This window comes from Cupressus sempervirens, chromosome 10, assembly GCF_028749045.1.
Source record: "Cupressus sempervirens isolate cs-2001-9-10 chromosome 10, ASM2874904v1, whole genome shotgun sequence".
Classification (NCBI taxonomy): domain Eukaryota; kingdom Viridiplantae; phylum Streptophyta; class Pinopsida; order Cupressales; family Cupressaceae; genus Cupressus; species Cupressus sempervirens.
The window spans coordinates 624916106-624942386 of record NC_143127.1 but is presented as its reverse complement, the minus strand read 5'-3'; the positions used below and the strand labels follow the sequence as shown (position 1 = coordinate 624942386).

At 35.3% G+C, this 26281-nt stretch overlaps 1 pseudogene across 1 annotated transcript; it reads right to left on the bottom strand.

The window, feature by feature from the left end:
• Nucleotides 1-1615: 1615 nt before the first annotated feature.
• LOC149535394 (UDP-glycosyltransferase 72B1 pseudogene) lies at nucleotides 1616-3649 on the bottom strand (annotated as a pseudogene). The gene has a single exon (XR_016356963.1). The product of XR_016356963.1 is annotated as a UDP-glycosyltransferase 72B1 pseudogene (transcript).
• Nucleotides 3650-26281: the final 22632 nt, after the last annotated feature.

The following is a 26281-nucleotide window of genomic DNA, read 5'->3' as shown; positions in this document are numbered from 1 at the left end:
CATCCAATTCTTCTCCTAAAGCCTACAAATTGGGGGCTAAGTGGAAATCCTAATTTTGTTGCCTTTTTCTTTTTGTAGGGTGGTTAGATCATTAAGGGATTATTATTTGTTGACCACCAATCTGTGTGGATGGGGGTTACGAGATGTTGGGTTCCCTTTCCTTTGTCTTTGATTTGTAGTGTCTTTGCCTTGTTTTTCTTTGAAGAGCATATTGTATATCTTTCAATTTGGTTTGCAGGTTGTCTTGCTTTGCACCTGATATGTATTTGGATTTCAAGGCCCCTTCAAAACCTATTTTACGTAACAAAAAAAAAAAAAAAATATAGTGTCAATATTCAGACAATTCTTGATCATTAATTTTTTTTGAAAAAAATTAGGTCCATGAATATTAGAGTGAAAGAAATTACAAGATAATGACAACCCTCAAAAACTACTACAGTTAAGCCTTCATAAGTCAAAATGTATTGTCCTAAACAAACATCTCTGTAAATGTTTTGCCTACTTGAATTTAATGTTGACATAACTAAAATCAAATTTTAACTACACCCACAAAAAGGAAAAATGAATTACATTACATTTTATATATTATGTAAGGCTATAATACATCATAAAATGCTACACAATAACCACACATCATTGCATATACAAATCATACAATACCAAAGAACTACAACTAGAATTGGTCATGCACTATTAGGACTTCTATTGTCTTTAAAACTCTTATACAAACATAGGGGAGACTATTTTTTTTTTTTGTTAAAAGTGATTTCCTCCTTTTGAAAATGTTTGTTTTTTGAATTTTTGCTATTCAAGTTCTAGCACCTTTGGAAGTTTTTGTCCTTAGATTTGGGATGCTTGAACACATAAGTTTTTGTTATGGTTTTGCAACATGTTTAGAATAATAATTTCAAGAGGCCTCCAAATGCTTAACAAACTCAAAAAGAGCATTGAAATTAATGTCAATGGCTTCTTACTCAAGGTTGGTCTCTAGTGGGAGCTACCCGTACTTGTCAAGCACAGGTTTGTGGTTAGATTGTCCTCAAAACACGAGGATGAGGGGGGCCAAATATGCACTCAAAATTTTATTTACCTAGGGAAGCATTCACAACAAAAAATGATATTTTAGAGAAATGAAAAGAAACATGACTTGAAATGGTGAATCGATTGATTTTTAAAAAGCAACAATGATTTAAATGACACATTGACTATCATAAAACATTACAACATAAAAATATAATGCATAAACGTGTCTAACTCCATAGCACGTCAGAGCTTCATGTGAAACCCCTACTGAAATGAGAAGTTTCACAACTGGTGAGCATCATCCCTTCATCTTCCATTGAACAGATAGACTTGAAGAGAATGATATACAAATGAGATACAAAGCCTCAGGGTTTCATGTGAAACCTCTTCACCAACTTGGCAAGTACTATTAGGTCGTTCGCTCACTATTAGGTTGGTCTCTAGTGGGAGCTACTTGTACTTGTCAAGCACAGGTTTGAGGTTAGATTGTCCTCAAAACACGAGGATGAGGGGGGGCAAATATGCACTCAAAATTTACCAAGGGAAGCATTTACAACAAAAAATGATATTTTGGAAAAATGAAAAGACAACATGATCTGAAATGGTGAATAGATTGATTTAGAAAAAGCAACAACAATTTAAATGACACATTGACTATCATAAAACATTACAACATAATCATGTGAAATCTCTTCACCAAATCTTAGACTTGAAGATAATGAGATACAAGGCTTCATGCGAATCCTCCTCACCAAATTGGCAACTCCGCACCAAATCATATATTCATCCGCTCCTCTTCCACTGACGGGCCAGAACAGAGAGAGCCTCTGTCGAAGTCCCCTCAAAAGCCCAGGCCTTCCTCGCACGCTCCTTCAACTCCGTCGCTCTGGCCCTCACCCCACGCCCGCCCTCTCCTCCAATCAACTCCCTCGCCACTCTCCCCACTTCTTCCCTGCTCACCCACCACCCATCCCCCCACTGCGGTTCAATGGCCACCCCTATTTCCCTCACCAGGAAAAACCCATTTGTCCTCTGCTCTGCCCCGAGCGGCCAAGCAACCAACGGAACTCCACACGAGACACTCTCCAACACGGAATTCCACCCGCAATGGCTCACAAAGCCCCCGATGGAGGGGTGCTCAAGCACCCGAATCTGCGGCGCCCACGACCTCCAAACCACCCCTCTTCCCCCAATCCTCTCCTCATATCCACCCGGAAGAATCTCCGTCTGCGACTGATTCTCTTCCTTCCGCAGAACCCACAGAAACCTCTCCCCGCTGCCCTCCAACCCCAGCGCGAGCTCTCTGTTCTGCTCGGGAGAGAGAGAGCCCATGCTCCCGAACGACACAAATATCACCGACTTCGCGGGCTGCCCGTCCAGCCAATCCATACACCCCGACTCGCTCTCGTCCGAATCCGGTGCCCTGATCAGCGGCCCCACGGGATAAATCTCGGGCCCCTTTTCGACTCCGTCCGGGAGAATCTCCGTCTTCCGGTGGAGCAGAGCTCGAATGGTGGCGCTCTCCAGGTCGCTGAAAGTGTTGACGAGGATCCCGCGGGCGTTGCAGAGGCGATGGGAATGGCGGAGGAAGAGATGGTAAATTGGGCTCGTTCTGCTCTGCATGGGGTCGGGAAAATACTTGGCGGGCATTGAGGGGAGACCCGGGATGTCGATGTGGCCGTCTGTTTCGCAGAGGGAGAGCGTGGATTGGGCGTGGAGGGTCGGGTGGTACAGCATGAGGCAGAGATTTGAGGCGGACGTGGTCAGTAAAACATATGCGGGGATTTGCAGGGAGTTGCAGGGTTCGAGCATGACTGTGCAGAAGAGGTCGGTGATGAAGGCGGATATTTGGGTTTTCAGGGTTTGAAGGAGGCCATGGACGGGGTATTTGGATTGTTCGATGAGATGGAACATTTTGAATAAGAAGTCGCCGTTGGAATGAGGGGTTTTGGGATCATCTTCTTCTTCGGGGGGTGGGAATTGGAGGAGTCGGATGTCGAGGCCGGAAGAGGCGAGGCTCTGGATTTGGGAGATTTGGGTTTGGGAGAGAAGGAAGGAAGATGTGATGAAGGTCACTGTGAAGGAGTGGGCCGATGCCATTCGCTTGGCGAATTCTATGAAGGGAATCAGATGCCCCGTTCCCCATGAAGGGAACATTGCAATGTGTGGCTTTTGGCTTCCCATTTTTTGCATTTCTGGGTGCTGGTGGGGAAGGCAGAGTGTGAGCCTTTGCGATGGAAGATGGGGGGGATGTGGAGCTCGGGCAACTGACAATTATAGGGAGAGCTCGTTGAATGGCAGATTTGCATTTCTGGTAAACGCTTGCATCTCAGTACCATGTATGGAAGTAGTTGAGCACACTGTAATTAGTAATTGTATTTAGGTGTGCAATGGATACATTGAAGAGTTATGGAAAGAGATTGAAAACTTTTTGCGATATTAGTTGTAATAATTTGTGTACTATATGAAGTCAAGTAGTGGGTCATTTAGCAAATGATGTTGTAGGTTGAACAAAGGTCTTAAGAGAGAAGTGATAATGTATCTTTTTCAATATTTCAATAAAAAGATATTTAAATCGGGAAGATAATAAGAATATATTAGTAAGAGGGAGAGAGAGGGAGAGATATGAATGAAAAGGAGGAGAGATATAGAGAGATGGAGAGAGCTTGTAGTTGAGCACATTCTAACTAATAATTGCATCTTAGTGTGCAATGGGATTCCAAAGAGGTATGGAAGTACGTTAGGCCAAGTGGTAGGTCATTTAGCAACGATAATGTTCTATGCAAATGATATCACATGCTTGGGTTATTTCAAATTTTGAGGTTGCAACAATATAGTGACTAGTTTTGTATGTTCTTAGAAAACATGGGCCTTGTTGTATCTTCTATAATCATATCATCAAGATGATTTGGAGTTATGTAGTTCATTGCACTAATAGTTTACGTGTTGTCTCATTTATATATTGTATGGTCTTGTTGCTTATGATTTGTCTGTGATTGTTAAGCCATTTCTGCGATCTACTGTGTTTTTAATGAGTTGTTTTATTAATATACCGTGAGACATCTTGATAAGAGAAAATTCAACCTTATTGATTGACTGGTGGAGACATTAATCATACATAAGAGTACTTGTATTTGTTTTGAGATCTAAATAAATTATCTATCTTTCTAGCATGGTTGGGTTTTTCTCTCGACTAGGAGGGTTTTCCTAGAGTGAAATTATGCCTGATTTTCTTTTGTTTTCTTGTTAAAAGTTTTGATTGTTTCATTAATTATATTCTAATTTGAAAGCTTAACAAAAATGATTAATATTCTTTACTGAAATCAAACTATACAAACATTAAGCTTTTCTAAATTTATAATAGAATCACTCTGAAATTGTTTTCCTTTTTAAATACACATTTCTTTCCAAACATGATAACAATACTTTTTAATAGAATATATGAAACACATAATTGTAAACTACAAATAATGAATATATAATTATATAATTATTATAATGAACATGAATTTTACTATGCTTTAGGTAAAAAAAAATATCATAGCACAATTATATTAACAATTTCTTTTAAAACTCTAATAAAATATAAATTTACTGATTTAATAGGCATCAAATCTTGTAGCAATTACCGAAAGTTCGAGATATATGTATATATATATATATATATGGCTACAACCACAAATTATAGTAGTACACTGTACTAGAACTTGGATCTAAAATAATGAAGACAATATGACAGCAATGTGTACCTCTTTCTCTTCTCTGACTTGATCGGCTACCACTCGATTATATTCAGCGAATTCTGTAAAGAGAATGAGATGAAAACATAGCTAATTGCACATTAGTTCCCACTTTTTGCAAGTACGAAGGACGTTACTCATATATCGATTTGTAGTGGAAAATCTGGTTGAGGGAACAACCAGTTATACTGAAAGTTCGTTGAAGGGCATATGTAAATTGTGGATAATGGGTATCTAATACGTATTTTATAATCTGAACTCGACATTATTTTGGCACTTATGGATGGACCTAACAAGGAACAGGAGCCAAGTGTAAATCAACCAAGAATGCGAAAGAAAAATATAGAACAACAAAAACGCATAAACACAGAGTTTATCGTGGTTCACCACAAATCATGGCTACGTCCACACTGAGAGTAGAGTAATTATATTGAAGAGAAAACCAATTGAGTTTACAATACATGCGATCAGCATTTATAGATCACAAATGATCAGCTGAAGAGACAAAATAAATGGAGGGAAAAACACAAGTGTCTGTTGGCCTTCACAATTCAACAAATCTCCCACCTGAAGACAACAGATACACTAGCTGATCATCCATTCCCCTGCTCTACATGCTGACTTACTTCTTTTTAACAAGGCCAAGAGAAGTCCTGGCACATTCAAACTTCTCCTTGGCAACAACCTTCGTCAACATGTCTGCCGGATTGATCTTGGTATCAATTTTGGCAACCTTCAATTTTCCTTTAGCTACCACATAACGAACATAGTGAGCATGCTTGTCAATATGTTTGGAGCGTCGCTGAGAGAAATGATTGTGAACCATAAAAATTGCACTCTGACTATCTGAAAATAAAACATAATCATCTTGTTGCCAATGTAAATCACTGAATAAGCGTTGCAACCAAATCATCTCTCTAGCCCCTTCGGAAAGAGCCAAGTATTCGGCTTCAGCAGAAGAAAGTGCAACACAATGTTGCAGTCTTGAGGCCCAACTAATGGCAGCCCCGGCAAATGTAAAAACATAACCAGTAGTAGACCTGCACTTTTCTTGATCTCCGGCAAGATCTGAGTCACTGAATCCTTGCAGCTGAGTATGATTTCTACCAAAACACAATGCATAATCAGAAGTACCCTTGAGATACCGCAATATCCATTTCATTGCTTCCCAATGAGGTTTCCCGGAATTGCTCATGTATCTACTAACTACTCCCACCGCATGAGCAATGTCGGGACGTGTAGAAACCATAGCGTACATTAAGCTACCAACCGCTGATTTATAAGGAATATTAATCATAAAATCCTTCTCATCTTGTGTTTTGGGACACAATTCAGAACTGAGGCAGAAATGAGGAGCAAGAGGAATAGGAACGTGTTTAGCTTCAGCCATGCCAAACCGTTCTACAACTTTGTCAATGTATGATTTTTGTGAAAAAGTCAACATCTTTTTCTGTCTATCTCTCGTAATAGTCATCCCAAGAATCTTTTTGGCTGTTCCTAAATCTTTCATGGCAAACCGAGAAGCTAACTCTTTCTTTAGCTGGCGTATTATTTGAGGAGAAGTACCAGCAACTAGCATGTCATCAACATAAAGTAACAGAATAACAAACTCACCATTAGGAAGTCTTTTGTAGTAGACACAAGGATCTGATTCGCATCGGGTGAAGTTATGTTCAGCCATGAACCGATCAAACTTAACGTACCATTGTCTTGGAGCTTGCTTGAGCCCATACAAACTCTGCTTCAGCCGACAATAGAGATGTTCTTTCCCCTTTTGAACAAAGCCTTCATGCTGTTCCATGTACAATTCTTCATTGATGTCACCATGTAGAAAAGCTGTCTTGACATCAAGCTGTTCGAGCTCAACATCCCAAATGGCTACCAATCCCAAAACTGCCCAGATTGTAGTCATTCGAACAACATGTGAGAAAATCTCTTCAAAATCTAAGCCCTTTTGCTGAGCATAACCTTTGACGACAAGTCGAGCACGGTATCTCTTTCTTCCATCGTCTTCTTCTTTCACCTTATATACCCAACGGTTTTTCAGAGCTTTCCGGTTGGGTGGAAGTGGAACTAAGTCCCATGTTTTATTGGTTTTAAGAGAGTTCATCTCTTCTTCCATTGCAATCATCCACTGATTTTTATCAGTACTTTTGCAAGCATCTGTGAAATTAGCCGGCTCTACTTGATCAGAGATTGAAATCTCAGGCTCTGCCTCCTCGGAGTAAAGTAACTCATAATCAGAATACTTGGCAGGCATCCTCCTCTGCCTTGTAGATCGCCTTAAGTCTGGAATATTTCTCTCCTCAGAATTGTTTTGTAGCAATTCATGGTCACTCCCATGTGAAGATAGTCGAGTTTGTTCATTCAAATTATTTTTGGTATTAATTCTGATCAATTGCCCTTTGTCTCCAATTGAACAACCAATATCATGGTTCATCCTCATGCCATGTTCTTCACTGGCAACATTATGACTGTAGGACTGTGGACAACGTTCTGAAACATTTATATGCTTTGTAGCTGCTTGGTGAGGAACGGTGTGCGGTAATTTAAAAACTGAATCTTGTAAAGGAGGAGCCAAAGTTTTTTGCTGACTCCCACTGCTCCCTAGTTCATGGTTACTATCAAAACTGGTGTCCAACATTCCACTGTTTGAAATAGTCAATGGGAAAGAGTCGCTATTTATTCTGACAGCTGTTTGTTCTTCCCGTGCTCTGTCAGTCTAAAACCCAAACCGTTGTGTGCCTCACGCAAGGGGAGGATGTCAGGTATATGTGAGGTTTCTTGTCTTACTGTGACAGGAGCATCATCTTGCTGTGTGGATTGTGCATCGTGCCAATCTCCAAAAACATCTCCTGCACCCTACGTTCCTTGCAATTGGCCATCTGCCTGATTGCTATGAAGTTCTATTGCTGTTTGGTGAAGGGGGCTTTGACACGAACTATTAGTGTTTCCTTGTGATATGTGTCCTGCTTCAAACTCGTGGAGTCTAGCGTGAGTCTTAGACTTCTGTGAAGCCCAGAAACTAAGCTCTTTACCGACAGCATTGTCACTAGTATACTGTTGATTGTAGAGTGGAGGACATGGATATGTGCTGTCAATCCCCTGTAGATCACGGTGCTCCAAACTAGAATCGCTGAACCTTTGAGCAGAGCACGCACCTTGCTCATCACCGTGAGTCAGAGCAGCATCCCTGCTGCGTGGGAGAGTGGACTGTGACCTAGCATGAGTTGTCCTGTATAAGCCATCACTGATCCCTTCCTGTCTTCTTACAGCAACAACTTCACTAGAAAACTGTCCCAAATGCCCAAAATGGTCAGAGGTTCCCCTTATTTCATGCTCTGTCTGTTGTGATGATGGCAGAGTATGAGAAGAGGATTGTGAATCACTGCTAACACCAGGAAATGGAGCCAAAACAGAGGTAGGAGTAGACACCATAGGCTGAGACTGTGGATTGAATGACGAGTTATTCTCATTTAAACAGGACATAGGAATAAAATCTTTAACTATTCTTTCCTATGATGTTGATTGAAGAGCCGAAAACTTTGTTTCATTAAATACCACATCTCGACTCCGTACAATCTTCTTTGCAACAGGATCCCATAATCGAAAACCATACTGATCTTCACCATAGCCCAAAAAGATACATTCTTGTGATTTTGAATCCAGCTTGCTCCTTTTTTCTTTAGGAATATGAACAAACGCTTGACACCCGTACACTCGAAGATGTGAGTAAGAAATCCTTCTACCCAGCCATTCCTCCTCTGGAATTCCAAAGTCCAAACGAGATGAAGGACTTCGATTAATCAAGTATAATACTGTATTGCAGGCTTTCGCCCAGAATTCTTTGCCTAAACCAGCATTAGATTGCATACATCGAACTTTCTCAAGTATAGTTCAATTTAATCTTTTCACTGCCTCGTTTTCTTGAGGGGTGAATGGCACAACTTTCACCCGTCAAATACCATGATCTGCACAAAAGTTATCAAACTCCAAGGAACAAAATTCACCTCCATTATCTGATTTTAAACATTTAATTTTGTGCTCGCTCTGATTTTCAACAAGAGCTTTAAAAATTTTGAATTTGGAGAAAACTTCAGACTTTCTAGACATCATATAAACCCAAACCTTTCTAGTACAATCATCAAGAAAGGAAACAAAGAAATTTGTGCCTCCATGGGAGGTTACCTCTGTTGGACCAAAGACATCCAAGTGCACCAACTCCAATGGTGTCGTCTTCTTGTCATGACCATGCTTCAAAAAACTAACACGTTTTTGTTTCCCATGAAGACAATGTTCGTAAAATTCTAAATCTGCTGATTGGAGACCCGAAAGTTGCTCTCTATTAAGCATAACCTGCAGGCCATTCTTGCTCATGTGGCCTAATCTTTGATGCCAAAGGGCGGCATCGCTGTCCGCAACAGTCATCGCAGCTCCCATCTCATCATTAGTTTCTACAACATATAGATTGCCAACTTTATCCCCTTTGGCAATAATCATGGAACCCTTGGTAATTTTCCATGTGTCTGTGAGGAGTGTAAGAAACCCTTGAGCATATAACTGACTGACTGAAATCAAATTTCTTTTTAATTTGGGAACATACCTCACATCTTGAAGCAATAATTGAGCGCCTCCTTTAATTGATAATAAAATATCACCCTTTCCTACGATTTCACAAGGTTTGTTATCACCCAAAAAAACATTCCTGAATTTACCTTCCTTGTAGTTTGTGAAGGCTTCGCTGCAAGAAGATGCATGAAATGAAGCCCCAGAGTCAATTACCCATGAATTTGAAGTTGTTTCACTTGACACAAGAACCAAAACACCATCACCGGGATCATGAATGATGTTTGCTCCGCTGTCCAAAACTTTTTCTTGAGTTCTTTTATACTTTCTGCAGTCCTTTTTGACATGACCAACCTTTCCACAAAACCAACAACCGTTTTGTCTACCTCGGGATTGCGACCTTCTAGCTGATTGTGATCTTCGGTTGTTGTTATTATTTCTACCTCTATGCTGAGTTCTGCCTCTATTTTTCGTACTAACCATTGTTAGTGCATCACTGGATGAAGACTCTTTATTAGTTCTCCTCATGTCTTCACTAAGCAATGTAGAGACTACCTCATCATAGACCAGCTTGTTTTTGTTGGTTATAGAAGTGCTAATTGCTGTTACCACACCATCCCAACTATCCGATAAAGAACATAACAAGATGACCACCTTATTTTTGTCATCTTGAGGCATACCAATAGAGTGTGCTTGACATAAAAGAGTATTTAACTCATTTATGTGATTTGACATCGCTGTTCCTTCCTTCATCTTCAATTTGTAAAGCTTCTTCATGATAAAAAATTTGTTTGCAGCAGATGCCGTTTGATACATACTATGAAGTTTGTCCCACATGTCCTTTGTTGATGTTTCATTGTTCACATTGAACAATACATTCGAAGATAGCGAAAGAAAAATCTCTGCCATTGCCTTCTCATCAGTTTTAGTCTAGTTTTCATTTGACATAGCGGTAGGCTTATTTGCTTTACCTTCAATTGCTATTGCAAGATCGTGCTTGACCAAAAGTGATCGCATCTGTACCTTCCACAAACTGAAATTCTTCCCTGAGAATTTTTGCACTCTTGTTTCCTCCATGACTTCGGAATTTGGTCACCGAAATCAATTACGGCTCTGATACCAATTGTAAATCAACCAAGAATGCGAAAGAAAAATACAGAACAACAAAAACGCATAAACACAAAGTTTATCTTGGTTCACCACAAATCGTGGCTACGTCCACATTGAGAGCAGAGGAATTATATTAAAGAGAAAACCAATTGAGTTTACAATACATGCGATCAACATTTATAGATCACAAATGATAAGCTGAAGAGACAAAATAAATGGAGGGAAAAATACAAGTGTCTGTTGGCCTTCACAATTCAACACCAAGTACGTCCAGGAAGATATAATTCAGCAACAACCACACAAAACCCTCTTGAATAAAATAAAATAATTGCAGGGACGTCAGACAGTTTTAAAATGAGCAGATGGTGGTGGAGTCATTATGAATAAATGAAAGGAGGATTTCAAGAGTCTTGGAAGAGGTACGAATTTGGTAGACTGTTATTAGTAGCACTTGCAACCACATGAGATGCAATAATTATGCTGATAGAAAGATATATGTTGTTTTATATACTAAGAAATTGAAGGGAGAGAAAATCAATTGTATTTCTCCTCTTCATTCTCATTCACCTCCTTTTCCAGCATCCCCTTTCTCTTTATTCGTTTTTGCCTTTCTAGTTTAGTCTCTTCTTCTTCTTCTTCTTCTCCTCTTTCTCCATTCTATTCTCTTCGTTTATTTGCATCACTTCTTTTAATTTCTTCTTCTTTTTCTTTTCCTCTTTATTCTCGGTTTGCCTTTTCTTTTTCTTCATCGACTTCATCTTCCCCCTATCCTTCTTCCTCTTGGCCTTTGCCACCTTCTCCTTCCCTTTCTTCCTCTTCTTTTCCTCATTTTTCTGCTTCTTGTTATTCCATTTTCTTCTTCTCCCTCTTCTCTTTTGCCTCCTCCTCCTCCTCCTTTTTTTTTTTTTTTTTCTCATTTTTTTTTCTTTATTCTTCTTGTACAACTATTTCTTCATATTCCATTTCTTCTTCTCCTTTTTCTTATTCTACTTCTCTTTCATCTCTTCTCCATTTTATTGTCCTACTTCTTCGTCATCTTCTTCTTCGCCTTCTTTTGTTGTTCTTTGGAAGAGAGGGTGCCCTAGATTACTTTTTCAAATTTGTTGTTCAACTTCTTCTTCCCCTTCTTTTACCGTGCAAAGGGAGTATCCTATATATTTTTTCCAATAACCTTATTGATTATGTTTAAACTCAATTATATTGTTTATACAATATAGAATATAAACTATCAAGTTTTTACTCGACTATGCCCCATTTATCCCTCTAATGATTTCATTATGGTTTCACATGTCAACAATTTTTAAAATATTTTAATTTTTTTTTTTGAATATAAAAGTATCAAGCTTTTTAAACAATTTTCAAATATATAAAATAGTTAGATAATAAAATAAAATTAGTATACCTTTTTTCAGAAAAGTCTATCTAAAACTTTTCTAGAAATATCATTATAGAAGTGTGTTATTTTCATTGTTTGCTTATTTATACTATTTTTATATTTTATTTTAAAAATTAATATACAATCTAATAAATAAAGAAGTAAAAAATGAGATATTATTCAATATATTTGAACTAATGATAATTTTTAATAAAATATTTTATCGCAAATCTTTAACCACTGAAATGATATTTAAAATAAATAAATAAAAGAATAGTAATTTGAAATGATTTACTTAAAAGTTATTTTATTCCTAGTTTATTTATTTACTCAAAAGTGGTTTTGCATTAAAAATTCGCAACAACTATTTTATTGTTCTCCATGAGCTTAGAGTAAAATTGAAAAAGGATATTCACAAATATGTACAAGAATGTATGACTTGTTAGCAAAATAAGGTCAAACAATCCCATTTGAAAAAATTATTATGACCTTTATCTATTCCAAATCAAAAGTGGGAGAGCATATCTATGGATTTCATAACTGGATTACCAAAGGTCCAAGGGAAAGATAACATCTACGTTATTGTGGACAGACTAACCAAATTTGCTCATTTTTTTCTAGTCTCTACAGAATATAAGGCACCTCAAATAGCAAAAATATTTTTTAAAGAGGTCTTTCACCTCCATGGGCTACCCCAAAATATAGTGAGTGACTAAGACACCAAATTACTTAGCAAATTTTGGCTAGAGCTTTTCAATTAGTGGGAACCTCACTCACTCCTAACACTAGCTATCACCTACAAACTAATGGTCTGAAAAAATTGTAAATAAGTGGATTGAAGGCTACTTAAGAAATTATGTCACCAGACATCAAATGACATGGATCAAATGGCTACACCTACGCGAGCATTGCTATAATACAACCTATCATATGTCTATTGGAATGAGTCCCTTCAAAGCATTATATAGATATGAAGTTCCTATATTCAGAGGATTAGTGATATCGAAAAGTAGAGTACTGAGTGTGTAAGATTTTATCTAACAGAATATCGACATTATGCTAGAATTAAAAGAAAATTTGCATCATGCACAAAACCAACAAAAAATCCATGAAGACATGAATAGAGTGGAACAATATTTTGCAGAAGGAGATTTTATGTTCTTACAATTGCAACCATACAAAAAAACATCCATTAAGAAGAATGGGATAGAGAAACTCAGACCCTGATTTTATGGACCATATAAAGTAACCAAAAGGATCAGTGAAGTAGATTGTTAACTAGAACTTCCAGGCAATATCCATATTCACAATGTATTTTATGTATTTAGACTCAAGAATTTTTTGGGACAATAGGTAGTACCATGTGCAGAATTACCACCACTGGATGATGAAGAACAACTCACCTTAGAGCCTAAAGTAATCCTTGATACTAGAGAAAAAAACATTGAGAAATAGAGTAGTGTGAGAATTTCTAGTAAAGTGGAAAGGCCTACCAAATGAAGATGGTACTTGGGAAAGAGGAGAATTTTAAGTTGCTTGAGGACAAGCAAATTGGGGACAGAGGGATTGTAATGACCCCAAAATAAACACACACACACACACACACACACACACACACACACACATATAATTCCTTAAATAAATAAAAATAAATAAATAAATATTAATAATAAATAAACAAATATTGAAGTGAATAGATAAATAAAATATATAAACAAATAAGTATTAATAAATACAATTATCATATTATAATCTTGAATATTAATTAAAACTATATAAATCAAGTTATTTAGCAAAGGACATGATGGCTAAAGGTCACGAAGGAATAAACCAAGATCACTGCCTATATATGGAGGTTGGTGAATTGAGGGGGAGGCAGAGGAGATAATGATTCCAATGCGCCAGTATCATCGGTAGCAAGAATAGTAGAACATGACATCAATAATTTATGAAGTAAACTCAATAGGAACCAAGGAAAAATCCTAGTCAACAATCATAGGAAGAATAAGAAGCAATCAGGGAATGCATACACCCAAACACTACATATTACCGATGCCCCCTCAAATTACTGATAAACAATAAAGAAGGAAATGATTGTGATTCTCATCAACTATTGCATAGAACCTTGTAGATAAACATAGGAATCAGAGTCACTAAGTCAAACGGGTAGTCCAGTTGCAAATAAATATTTCTTTATTATGATGATAATAAAAGGAGGAAGATATCGTATGTGATCAAGTCATAAACAATAAGAAAGACATCAACACCACACTACCAAATATCCATCATGCTCAATGTCTCCCCAGTCACCAGTGACGGGATTTGGATAACTTCTTAGTTCAACCTACCAAATAATAACCATATTCTAGCATAGAGGTACTCCAATCAAATAAAAGAAAAAGAGGATCCGATACTATTAAAATCTAGAGCCATGACAAATAGAGATAGGGAAATAAATATAGGAAAGAGGTATGAGATTATGAGTGATTCATATAAACTATATTTTATAAACATTATTTATATAGAATGATAATTATTTTAGAAATAATTATCATTCTATATTATTAGGAGTTGTTTCAATAGATTTAGATAATTTTGGTAAAGAGTATTCATGAGGAGTTCCTCTTTTAGCAAACTCATAGAGGTCAGAGAACATTCTTTATGAATGTCGAGATTCCAAAGATGGAATATAGAGAGAGGTTTATAGAGAATCTCTTAGGAACAATATATAATGTAGTGGTCAAACATATGCATATGTCAGAGATAAGAGACTTGGTTAGAGGTGGGATCTCTACCAAGTAGTGTTATCAGAGATCCCAAAGAGGCCTAGGGGAGGCACTCTTTATTTGATAATTACCTAATTGAGATATAATTCCCACTAGAGGGTTAGGTGGTTTGAGAAGGGTCTCTTCCAAAGGATTAGGAATGGTAGCTTAGGTAGTATTTAGTTTAATATTTACTTAACCCAATATTTCCAATGTGTTTCACATACAATTTTCTATATTATACTGAAGAATGGTTGCAAGGTCACATCATTCAAACCTAATCTAGGAGAGGGAACATTACAAGTAGTAAGTGTCCTCTTTTTACTAGATTTTCTCAAGTTTGGCAATATGAACACTAAATTGGCATAATCCTGAAGGTCCTAATTGGGTATGAAGTGGAATCCAAAGTCTAAAAAATAATTTTCAAGCCATTCAGGGTTTGGCACACTACAAATGCCACACCAAAAAATTAGAAAATGGACATTTCTTTCCATTTTTCAAGTCAAATATGATCAAAATGGTATGAGTCCCTAATCCTCAGACATGGCCTACAAGTGATCTTAACAAATAGAAAACTTCCAATAGGTGCATTCATATAGTCTTCAGGGTAGGGAATCTCAATCCTCTTATTGATGTTGAAGACCACATTATATAATCCTTTTCAAGCCAAGTTTTATCAATCAAAGATGTTTTTGCACAAACGAACAACCTCCCAGTGGCCCACCATAGCTTTGAGCAAAAATGCAATGAAGATACCAATTACATCACTGTTGGAGCGCCATGTGTGTTCATAATGAAAATATTTTTTTCCTATCACCTGACACACTACTAATCTAGTCAAATCATCAATGATTTTCAGGGTCCTACTCCATCTTTCTGGTTTAATCCATCCTAGAAATGATATTATCCTCTCCTTGGTCACATGATATAGGGTTATAGAAAACTCTATATTGCATTAATTAGTCCAAACTAAACTGAGATGAATAGAACAATCGACCTAGAATAGGCTAGAAGATTCTAGCAAACACTGGAGAGCCTATAGGGGTAGTGTTAATGATGAGGATAAACATGATGAAAATAAAAAAACAATCTTATCCAACACTCGAACTATACATCATTAAATGTTCGCATTTAAGTTAGAACAATCATAATTAAAGTGAATGCTTGATCCTACCCTCTAAGCTAAAGTAGAATCCCTTGCATGGGTTTCAAAGCATTAAACGAGGTGACAAATGATATAAGTTAACCCAAGTAGAGAGCCTTAGAATGGGCTAAAAGGGTCTATACAAAAGTTTAAAAGATATGCCTTGATGCTTATATGGATTAAAAGTATAAAGTCTAAAGGCTCCATACGAAAGTCTAAAGTGTAAAAGTACCTATGTATTCATTATGTGTTCATATATTTGTTATTCCTTTATCGATGTGGACATTGTACTTAGGATTAAGTCTAATTAATAATCTTTACATAAATGTGATACAACATTAAGGAACCCTTGAGAAATGTGAGTTGTCATTTTATTCCTAATGTGTATTTGATATATATGCATTATATAGCTTCCACATTAATATTCATTATTGTTGTGCAAATTTTTAAATAATTTATTTTTATATATATTAATGATCGTTTACAAACCTTGTGCTCATTCTAGCAACAACATGAGACTTACAAAGCTTATTTGAGCTCCTTGTGAGAAACCACACTAGAAACAAGAATTGGAAGACTAAGAGTTACAACTTAGAATCCACCTTTTACAATGAGTCAAATACAGCCAATGGAAGACCGAGATTCATAACTTAGAATTCCACAAAGGTGTCCCTCTTGGGATTTGAACAAGGATACTAGGTTAGTTTCTCTTGGGTTCCCTAACAGGGTGTTACATCCGGTAATAGAGCCTGAGTTTATATATTGGGAACTCTATGGATATTGTATGTCTATTATATGTTGATTAGTCAAAATTTAAAAAAATAAAACTTAAGAACAAAAGATTTAGATAAAAGTTTTAGACAACGAAACTAGAAATAATATAACTTATAAAATAAAACTTTGATTCATTACACTTGGTGTTTCAAAATCTTGCTTTTGTGACTATAAATTATACCATTATTATCTCTTAGCTTGTTTGGGATTTTTCTTGTTGATTTAGTATGATAGACGATGAATGTTTTTGTTTAGGATTTATATGATTCCCTTTGGTTTTGGGTGTCCTAGTTTAAGAACCCTTATTGGCGACCCTTATCTCCTTCAGAATTCTATGTTCTTGGTTTGACCCTATTGCTTATGTAGACAAGTTTTCCAATTGGACTATGTATTTCACTCTTAGGAGAATGATTTAAACTATAACATATTGTGATATATTACAAGATTGGGTTAGGTATGTTGCATTAGTTGTGTCATGTGAATTGCCCTACATTTACAAATATAGCATTGTAATAAATACTAAATGATTGCAAGAAAGTAGGGCTCATAATTGCATATGACTATATAAAGGATAATTATAACAACGATAAGTAAAAGAATTATCTATTTATTGTTTAGGGTGTGTTCTCTACTCCGTTCTGTATACTAGATTCTTGAATGTCATGAAGCAGTTACTCCCATGAGTGTGGCTATCAATAGTCACCCTTTTATGTGAAATGTACTATGATTGATAAAAACAAAATTTAGTCATTGATGCTTTGTTCGTGTTGTGAATCTGATAGAATTGAATTTTTGAGCTTTCTTATGCTTGAATTAGTCACCAAACTCTCTTCTCGCTATCTATTTTGTGGTAATGGTCACACTTGATTTACTATTGGAATCCTTGCAAGGTATTTTATGATTTAATGTTGAACCTGATATTCACCCACTAGAGTTTTCCTTTTAAATTCTCTTGTGACTACATGAATGTTTGGAATTGTTGACCTTGTTGTGTGACAAATATTGTTTCTATCATATTTATTATGGACCTTGAATAGTTGGTGTAAAGGAGGACATCACAAAGATTGTATTATAATTTTTTCCAATAGGTGAAGGTTGAGTTAAGTTAACCAAGTTTGAGTAATTTTCATTTAAATGGTTTCAAATTGGGCCCGGACAATGTGGCAAAATGAGTGCTCAAGATTCAAAAGGTTGAGTGAGTGGTTGAGATCGAAAGACTTAGTGATCCATGTGAGCCCATTTCCTCAATTCTCATTGGTTCATTTAATTTACTCTATGTGATGAGTGAGACAATTTTAGAATTTTGATTTAATTATTTTAGTTGATTTATTTTAGCAAGTGCATCCCTTGAATGAGTTAGATTAATGATTCACTGTTTAAGTGAACTATACAATTAATTAAAATCAACTGGACAATTACTTGATTATTTTGATTTATTTTAATATAATTCAAATTTGATGATCAATTAATCTAATTTTTTCTCATAATGATAGATTTAATTTGTTTCATCACTTTGATTTATGCTTGCCAGTTTTAGGGTGTCTACAGGCACAATTCACATTCACCCTATGCTATTGTTTCATAATTTTCTTTTTGAAATTCCACAGTGTTCAAACATATTTGGTCATTGAATGATTATATTGATGTTCAACATACATAAATGAAGGAAAATTACAAATATTATAAAATAAATGCAATACCTTATAACCACTCAAATATATAATAAGAATAAACTACATCTATTACCATTACAATGATCATATAAAAATTAAACTATTGTTAGCATAATGGACAACATAGCGTCAATATCCTCTGTTCATGATGCCTTTGGAGTTACTTTATGTAATGCCCTGCTAAGGGATCCAAAAGAATTAACCTAAAATTTTACTAAGTTTGCCAAACAATTTTTTTTAAAGAATAACATACACAATAATTATAAAATATCGGAAGCAATAATATACAATCATACATAAGAAAACATAATAGATTACATTCCTTAAGGATCCCAAGACGTTGAGTTACATTTAAATTTAAATAATACTAAGTCCCATAATTAACACATACACATGAAAGCATAACTACAAGTCCAATCCATTTAAATAATATACATTTGTTCTGAATGTCACTTGGAAATAAATCCAGAATGCACAATCATCCACCATACATGTCATAGGGTATGAAAGACTGAAAGAATATACATTTATAAAATAGATTACATCATCCCTTTCAGATCCATGAACAAGATACAATACAATAAGTATAATCATCCATCAAATAGATATAACCATCCATCATAATACTCAAAGATAGAATGAAAGGAAATTCAAAACAAGCAACTCCAACCATGACATCAATAGACGAATCTTAATGGTAAAAGTAAATAACACTACCACTTGACCTTGTGGTAACCCAAAAAGGTCCACTCCCACTGCATTGGGGAGATACTCTCAAGTCTGAAATAGAATATCAATCCCAAAATATCAAAAGTAATATATATGTCAAGGAAATCCCTAAAAGTAATATAACTCAAAGGTTCCAAGATAAATCGACATCTAGACCCAAATGCAAACAAAGACACGTAGGGAATCTATACTGCTATTGGGCAAGTGTCATCGCACGAACCAACTCTATGGTTACCCAACTAGTCTTTTAATCCTCTAGCCCCCTCGTGACTCTATGTGGTACTATTATGCTTTCGTACTAACAAGACATACTAATGATGCGTGGTCGCAACCAAGTGTCCTCTCTATTCCCATCCTAGTCTATACTAGCACTCGAGGCATGGGCGAGGAAAGACCATACTCTTATTAGGTTCATTTTACTCTCATTTAGTGTAGTGTTTTCACTTATTAACTACTTACAATGGGTTACCCTGGCAGCTGTTAGTGTAGTTTTTTATTTTTCCTATTTTGATAGGTTTTTCCTACACTTTTAATAATCTCGCTTAGGTTAATAAAGCATGTCTTATTAGGTGAATGGTTGTGAGGTGTCACCTTCCTACATGTGAGCATCCATTAGCTATCTTGGGAAGATACTTTGCTATCTTTAGTCCGATAGATGGTTGCTCCTCATTGGTTGGTGTTGCCAGCTCCTCTCTCTTCCTAGCCTATATAAGCATGCTACCTGGCTTGTATTTGTATCTCTTATTTTTGCATCCTCTTAATGCTATTTTGCTTTCAGCATTTGCATTACTCTCTTGGAGACTAACTCTATGATGCTATTTTGATTTTGTATCATTTGCATTCATAGTTTAGATATTTACTCTTTGCACTAGTTTTCTGGGTTATTAATCTTTTCAGATTCTAACATGGTATCAGAGCAAGCTTGCTGCTCGCTGTTCGTGGTTTGTTGAAGCATTTCAGAAGTTGCATTTTTCAGAGGGTTTCAATTTTTAGAGTTATTTTGTATTGGATTTGGAGGGGTCATTTTTTTCGGTGCATTTTGAGCCCAAATGGACCTCACCGTTGGATTCGTAGCACCCAAAAACCCCTGTTTCCATATAAAATTTGTCCAATTTGGACACAGTTGAAATTTGATGTAAAAATTAGTTACCAGATTTGGGCACGCTTTTTGGAGAAAAGATTTATTTTTTTATTAAAAAAAAATAAATCATAAAATCAAAAGGCTTTATTAAAAAAAGGCTCATGAGTTTTTATTAAAAAAAGCGTTTGCTTTTTTTGCAAAAATTCTTCAAAGTTTTTTGTTTTTTGTTTTAAAAAAACATTTTCAAAATCTTCCAAAAAAAAAGGACACTGCATCAGCAAAGTATGACAGAGAAGTGACATCAGCAAGGTACTGACGCAGGTCTGACAGCCGCAGGTGCTGACGTCATCCATCTTTGGGCTGAAATTTGACGGCTTTCAAATCATCATTTCTATAATTTGTTTTGTTTTAAAAGCTGTTTGTGGTTTTTTGGCCATATCTTTGTCATACGGAGGTTATTTTTGATGAATCTTATATCATTGGAAAGCTCTTTCCGAGCCCGTCATGATGGTGCTAGTTATTTGGACTTTTGATACAGTTTGGTTGCCTATTTTGGCAATCAAAGCCAGATGTTCTATTTTGCACTCTGGGAGGCGTATCTTGAGCTTCCGATCTCCGATTTTGGACTTCTTTATATCGTTGGAAAGCTCTTTCTATGCTCTTTCCAGTGATGCTAGTTGTTGTTCCAGATTCTATTCTAGGCACATCCTATTCAGTCTTTTGCATTTTAGCATTCTGGTGGATATCCTATTTGTTTCAGGTCCGAGGATCGATTTTGTTGCTTCAGTTGCTTCATTTTGGGCTCTACCTTCTGTTGTTTCAGCCTTATTTATTTTCTAATCATTGTTGATATTCATTGTAAGCATTTTTATGCAACGCACTGAGATAAAGTGCCACTCTTGTGTTTCGGGATCCTTTTCATCATTGTGATTCGTTGTACTCGCACTATTATATAAAGTGCCATGGGGGGGATAGTTGTTTTCCGCTTATAGGCCCTCTTTCTCTAATTCCTCATGCAGTGTTGATGACACGAGCCTTTATTTGTGTTTGTACCTCACTCTCAATGTGTTTGGCTCCTGTGTTGTAGGAGATTTTTGGCCCATCTTTTCAGCTGCCTGTCACCTCACCTACCTTAAGGGGAGGTTATATTGTTGTTCTATGCTTCTTTGGTCGATGGTTCATGCCTTCTATTTCCATGGAGGTTCTACAGATCAACATTTTGACAGAGTTTTGCAGTTCTTCATGCTTCAATGATTCTCTTCTGATCTCTTTGTTCCTTCTTCTGGAACATTCTTTTCTATCTCTTTTTGGAGTAGGGTTTTTCCCATGTGGTTTTCTCTATTTCTCCTCTTTATAGAGATTTTGTTGTGATTGGGTACCTGATCTGGTCTTGTTGCCGGGACCCAATTCTCTTTCATAGCTGTGCTAGGTTAGCTTCCTCCCAAGCTTCGCTTAAGGGGGGGTGTTAGAGTAATTATTTGTTCTAACTTATTAATTAAATCACTTTGATTTAATTAATTAAGTTGCCTATTACTCTAGTTTTCTTAAGCTATCTTGTAGGTGCATATAATTAATATTTTATTAATTATATTGTGCAACCCTAGCTTTTTTAGGCTTTAGTTTCCCTTTTCGGGTTTCGTGATTCCTTTATAAGGATTCACCTCTTTGTATTTTATTCATTCACTTATTGGATTATATGAGATATTGCTCTTTGCATGTCCATAAGATGGATCTGGCTTTTTGGCCTCCTTGATTTTTCCTTGCCTCTGTTCTTTGCTTCATCCATGTGACAGGTTTATGCATGCAAGTGTTCTTGAGAGATTAGTTTTTCACCTAATCTAACAGCAGTCACTTTGGGCCTCGACCTCCATTGCAAGACACTTCCCAACTTAACATATAGATTACCTACCCTAGGCTCATAAAAATACAAATCAAAGAATCACAATTTTCACCTCAACCCTATACAATTGATTAGAAAGCATCAAAGAAAATTCACAATAACCTCTTGGTCCTTTACAAGCAATTGGAAAGCATCCCAAAAATAACTGATCGAAGACTCAAAGGTTAAGTCAAGTAAGTCATAACATTCATCTCGTTATCACACAAGAAGACTGAAATGAATGACGAACAATATAACCAAACTCATCATAGAGCATACCAGACACATTACCATGGTTGAGTTTAAAAGATCAAGATCAAATCATCATAATATCACAAACACAGAACTCCCAAGCCTCTGGTAGATGTCCTAAGACTGGTCAACACTCTAGTCAACCCAAACCCAAAACATAAGACATCATACAATTAATAGTGTAGTTTCATAGTTTGAGTTTAAGTTTAAGTTTTCATTTTCAATGAATGTTTTCAAATATATGATGTTTACATTTTACCCTTATAACTTAACTCATTTCCGGTATTTGAACAAAATACACAGTTACCCTTATCTTATGAGATTACAAAGATTATAATTAAATATCATAAGATGACTTTAAAAATAATTATCTCCAATAAATTATTAAAATAATAATGATTGATCATTAAAATTATCGCGATTTCATAAATAATCAAGATTATTAGATAATAATATCAAATATTTTAAATTTTATTAATTAATATTTCATTATTAATTAATAACAAAACTTAATTTGAACTAAATTTATTAAATTAATTTAATAATTATTTAAAAAAAAGTATATTAAAAATAAATTAATCATTAATTAAATTAATAATTAATAGAAATAACTATTAATAATTTTTTAATAATTAATAATTAAATATAATAAAAAATTAATTAAAAAAAATTTAAAAAAAGCAATTGGAATCACTATCTCCTCTACCTCCCCCTCAATTCACCAACCTCCATATATAGGTAGTGATCTTGGTTTATTCCTTCGTGACCTTTAGCCATCATGTCCTTTGCTAAATAACTTGATTTATATAGTTTTAATTAATATTCAAGATTATAATATGATAATTGTATTTATTAATACTTATTTGTTTATATATTTTATTTATCTATTCACTTCAATATTTTTTTAATTTATTATTAATATTTATTTAAGGAATTATGTGTGTGTGTGTGTGTGTGTGTGTGTGTGTGTGTGTGTTTATTTTGGGGTCATTACAATCCGTTTGTCCCCAATTTGCTTGTCCTCAAGCAATTTAAAATTCTCCTCTTTCCCAAGTACCATCTTTGTTTGGTAGGCCTTTCCACTTTACTAGAAATTCTCGCACTACTCTATTTCTCAATGTTTTTTTCTCTAGTATCAAGGATTACTTTAGGCTCTAAGGTGAGTTGTTCTTCATCATCCAGTGGTGGTAATTCTACACATGGTACTACCTATTGTCCCAAAAACTTCTTGAGTCTAGATACATAAAATACATTGTGAATATGGATATTGTCTGGAAGTTCTAGTTAACAATCTACTTCACTAATCCTTTTGGTTACTTTATATGGTCCATAAAATCAGGGTATGAGTTTCTCTATCCCATTCTTCTTAATGGATGTTTTTTTGTATGGTTGCAATCATAAGAACATAAAATCTCCTTCTGCAAAAGATTGTTCCACTCTATTCATGTCTTCATGGATTTTTTGTTGGTTTTGTGCATGATGCAAATTTTCTTTTAATCCTCTCATAATGCCAATATTATTTTGGATAAAATCTTACACACTCAGTACTCTACTTTTCAATATCACTAATCCTTTGAATATAGGAACTTCATATCTATATAATGCTTTGAAGGGACTCATTCCAATAGACATATGATAGGTTGTATTATAGCAATGCTCACCTAGGTGTAGCCATTTGATCCATGTCATCTGATGTCTGGTGACATAATTTCTTAAGTAGCCTTCTATCCACTTATTTACAATTTTTTCTGACCATTAGTTTGTGGGTGATAGCTAGTGTTAGGAGTGAGTGAGGTTCCCACTAATTTGAAAAGCTCTAGCCCAAATTTGCTAAGTAATTTGGTGTCTTAGTCACTCACCATATTTTGGGGTAGACCATGGAGGTGAAAGACCTCTTAAAAAAATATTTTTGCTATTTGAGGTGCCTTATATTCTGTAGAGACTAGAAAAAAATGAGCAAATTTGGTTAGTCTGTCCACAATAACATAGATGTTATCTTTCCCTTGGATCTTTGGTAATCTAGTTATGAAATCCATAGATATGCTCTCCCACTTTTGATTTGGAATAGGTAAAGGTCATAATAATTTTGTCGAATGAGATTGTTTGACCTTATTTTGCTAACAAGTCATACATTCTTGTACATATTTATGAATATCCTTCTTTAATTTTAAGTAGTGGTTCATTTAGCAAATGATGTTGTGGGTTGAACAAAGGCCTTAAGAGAAAAGTGATAATGTATCTTTTTCAATATTTCAATAAAAAAATCTTTAAATTGGGAAGATAATAAGAGTATATTAGTAAGAGGGAGAGAGAGGGAGAGATATGGATGGAAAGGAGAGTTATAGAGAGATGGAGAGAGCTTGTAGTTGAGCACATTCTAACTAATAATTGCATCTTAGTGTGCAATGGGATTCCAAAGAGGTATGGAAGGACGTTAGGTCAAGTGGTAGGTCATTTAGCAACAATTATGTTCTATGCAAATGATATCACATGCTTAGCTTATTTCAAATTATGAGGTTGCAACAATACAATGATTGGTTTTGTATGTTCTTAGAAAACATGGGCCTTGTTGTATATTCTATAATCATATCATCACGATGGTTTGGAGTTATGTAGTTCATTGCACTAACAATTTATGTGTTGTCTCATTTATATATTGTATGGTCTTGTTGCTTACGATTTGTCTGTGATTGTTAAGCCATTTCTGTGATGTACTGTGTTTGTAATGAGTTGTTTTATTAATATATTGTAAGACATCTTGATAAGAGAAAATTCACCCTTATTGATTGACTGGTGGAGACATTAATCATACATAAGAGTACTTGTATTTGTTTTGAGATCTAAATAAATTATCTATCTTTCTAGCATGGTTGGGTTTTTCTTTTGAGTAGGAGGGTTTTCCTAGAGTGAAATTATGCCTGATTTTCTTTTGTTTTCTTGTTAAAAGTTTCGATTGTTTCATTGATTATATTATAGTTTGAAAGCTTAAACAAAATGATCAATATTCTTTATTCAAATCAAACTATACAAACATTAAGCTTTTCTAAATTTATAATAGAATCATTGGAAATTGTTTTCCTTTTTAAATACACATTTCTTTCAAACATGATAACAATACTTTTTAATAGAATATATGAAACATATAATTGTAAACTACAAGTAATGAATTATAATGAATTATAATTATGTAATTATTATAATGAACATGAATTTTCGTATGTTTTCGGTAAAAAATATATTATAGCACAATTATATAAACAATTTTTTAAAAAACTCTAATAAAATATAAATTTACTGATTTAATAGGCATCAAATCATGTAGCAATTACCTAAAGTTTGAGATATATATATATATGGCTACAACCACAAATTATAGAGTAGACTATACTAGAACATGGATCTAAGGGCCCGTTTGGTTGTGGGCATAGGAATGGAGAATAGGCATGTAATATTGGGAATAGGAATGGCTATTCCAATAACAACTTTTTTTTGGAATGGGTATAAGCTCATTTTAGAGGCAAAATGGGAATATGTATTCCTATTCCCTATTCCAAGTGATGAACCAAACAAAAAATAGAAAAAATATTCCAACTTTTCTATTCCTATTCCAACAACCAAAGATGCCCTAAAATAATAAAGACAATATGACAGCAATGTGTACCTCTTTCTCATCTCTGTCTTGATCGGCTACCACTCGACTGTAAAGAGAATGAGATGAAAACATAGCTAATTGCACATTAGTTCCCACTTTCTACAAGTATGAAGGACGTTACTCATATATGGATTTGCAGTGGAAAATGTAGTTGAGGGAACAACCAGTTATAATGAAAGTTTGTTGAAGGACATATGTAAATTATGGATAATGGGTAGCTAATACGTATTTTATAATCTGAACTCGACATTATTTTGGCACTTATGGATGGACCTAACAAGGAGCAGGAGCCAAGTACGTCAAGGAAGATATCTTTTAGCAACAACCACACAAAACCTTGGCGAATAAAATAATTGTAGGGACATCATAAAGTTTTAAAATTAGTAGATGTTGGTGTAGTCCCTATGAATAAATGAAAGGAAGATTTTAATGACGTTAAGGCACTGTTTGGTTGCTGGCATAGGAATAGGAAATTAGAATAGAAAAGTGGAATGGGAATGGAAATGGGGAATGAGAAT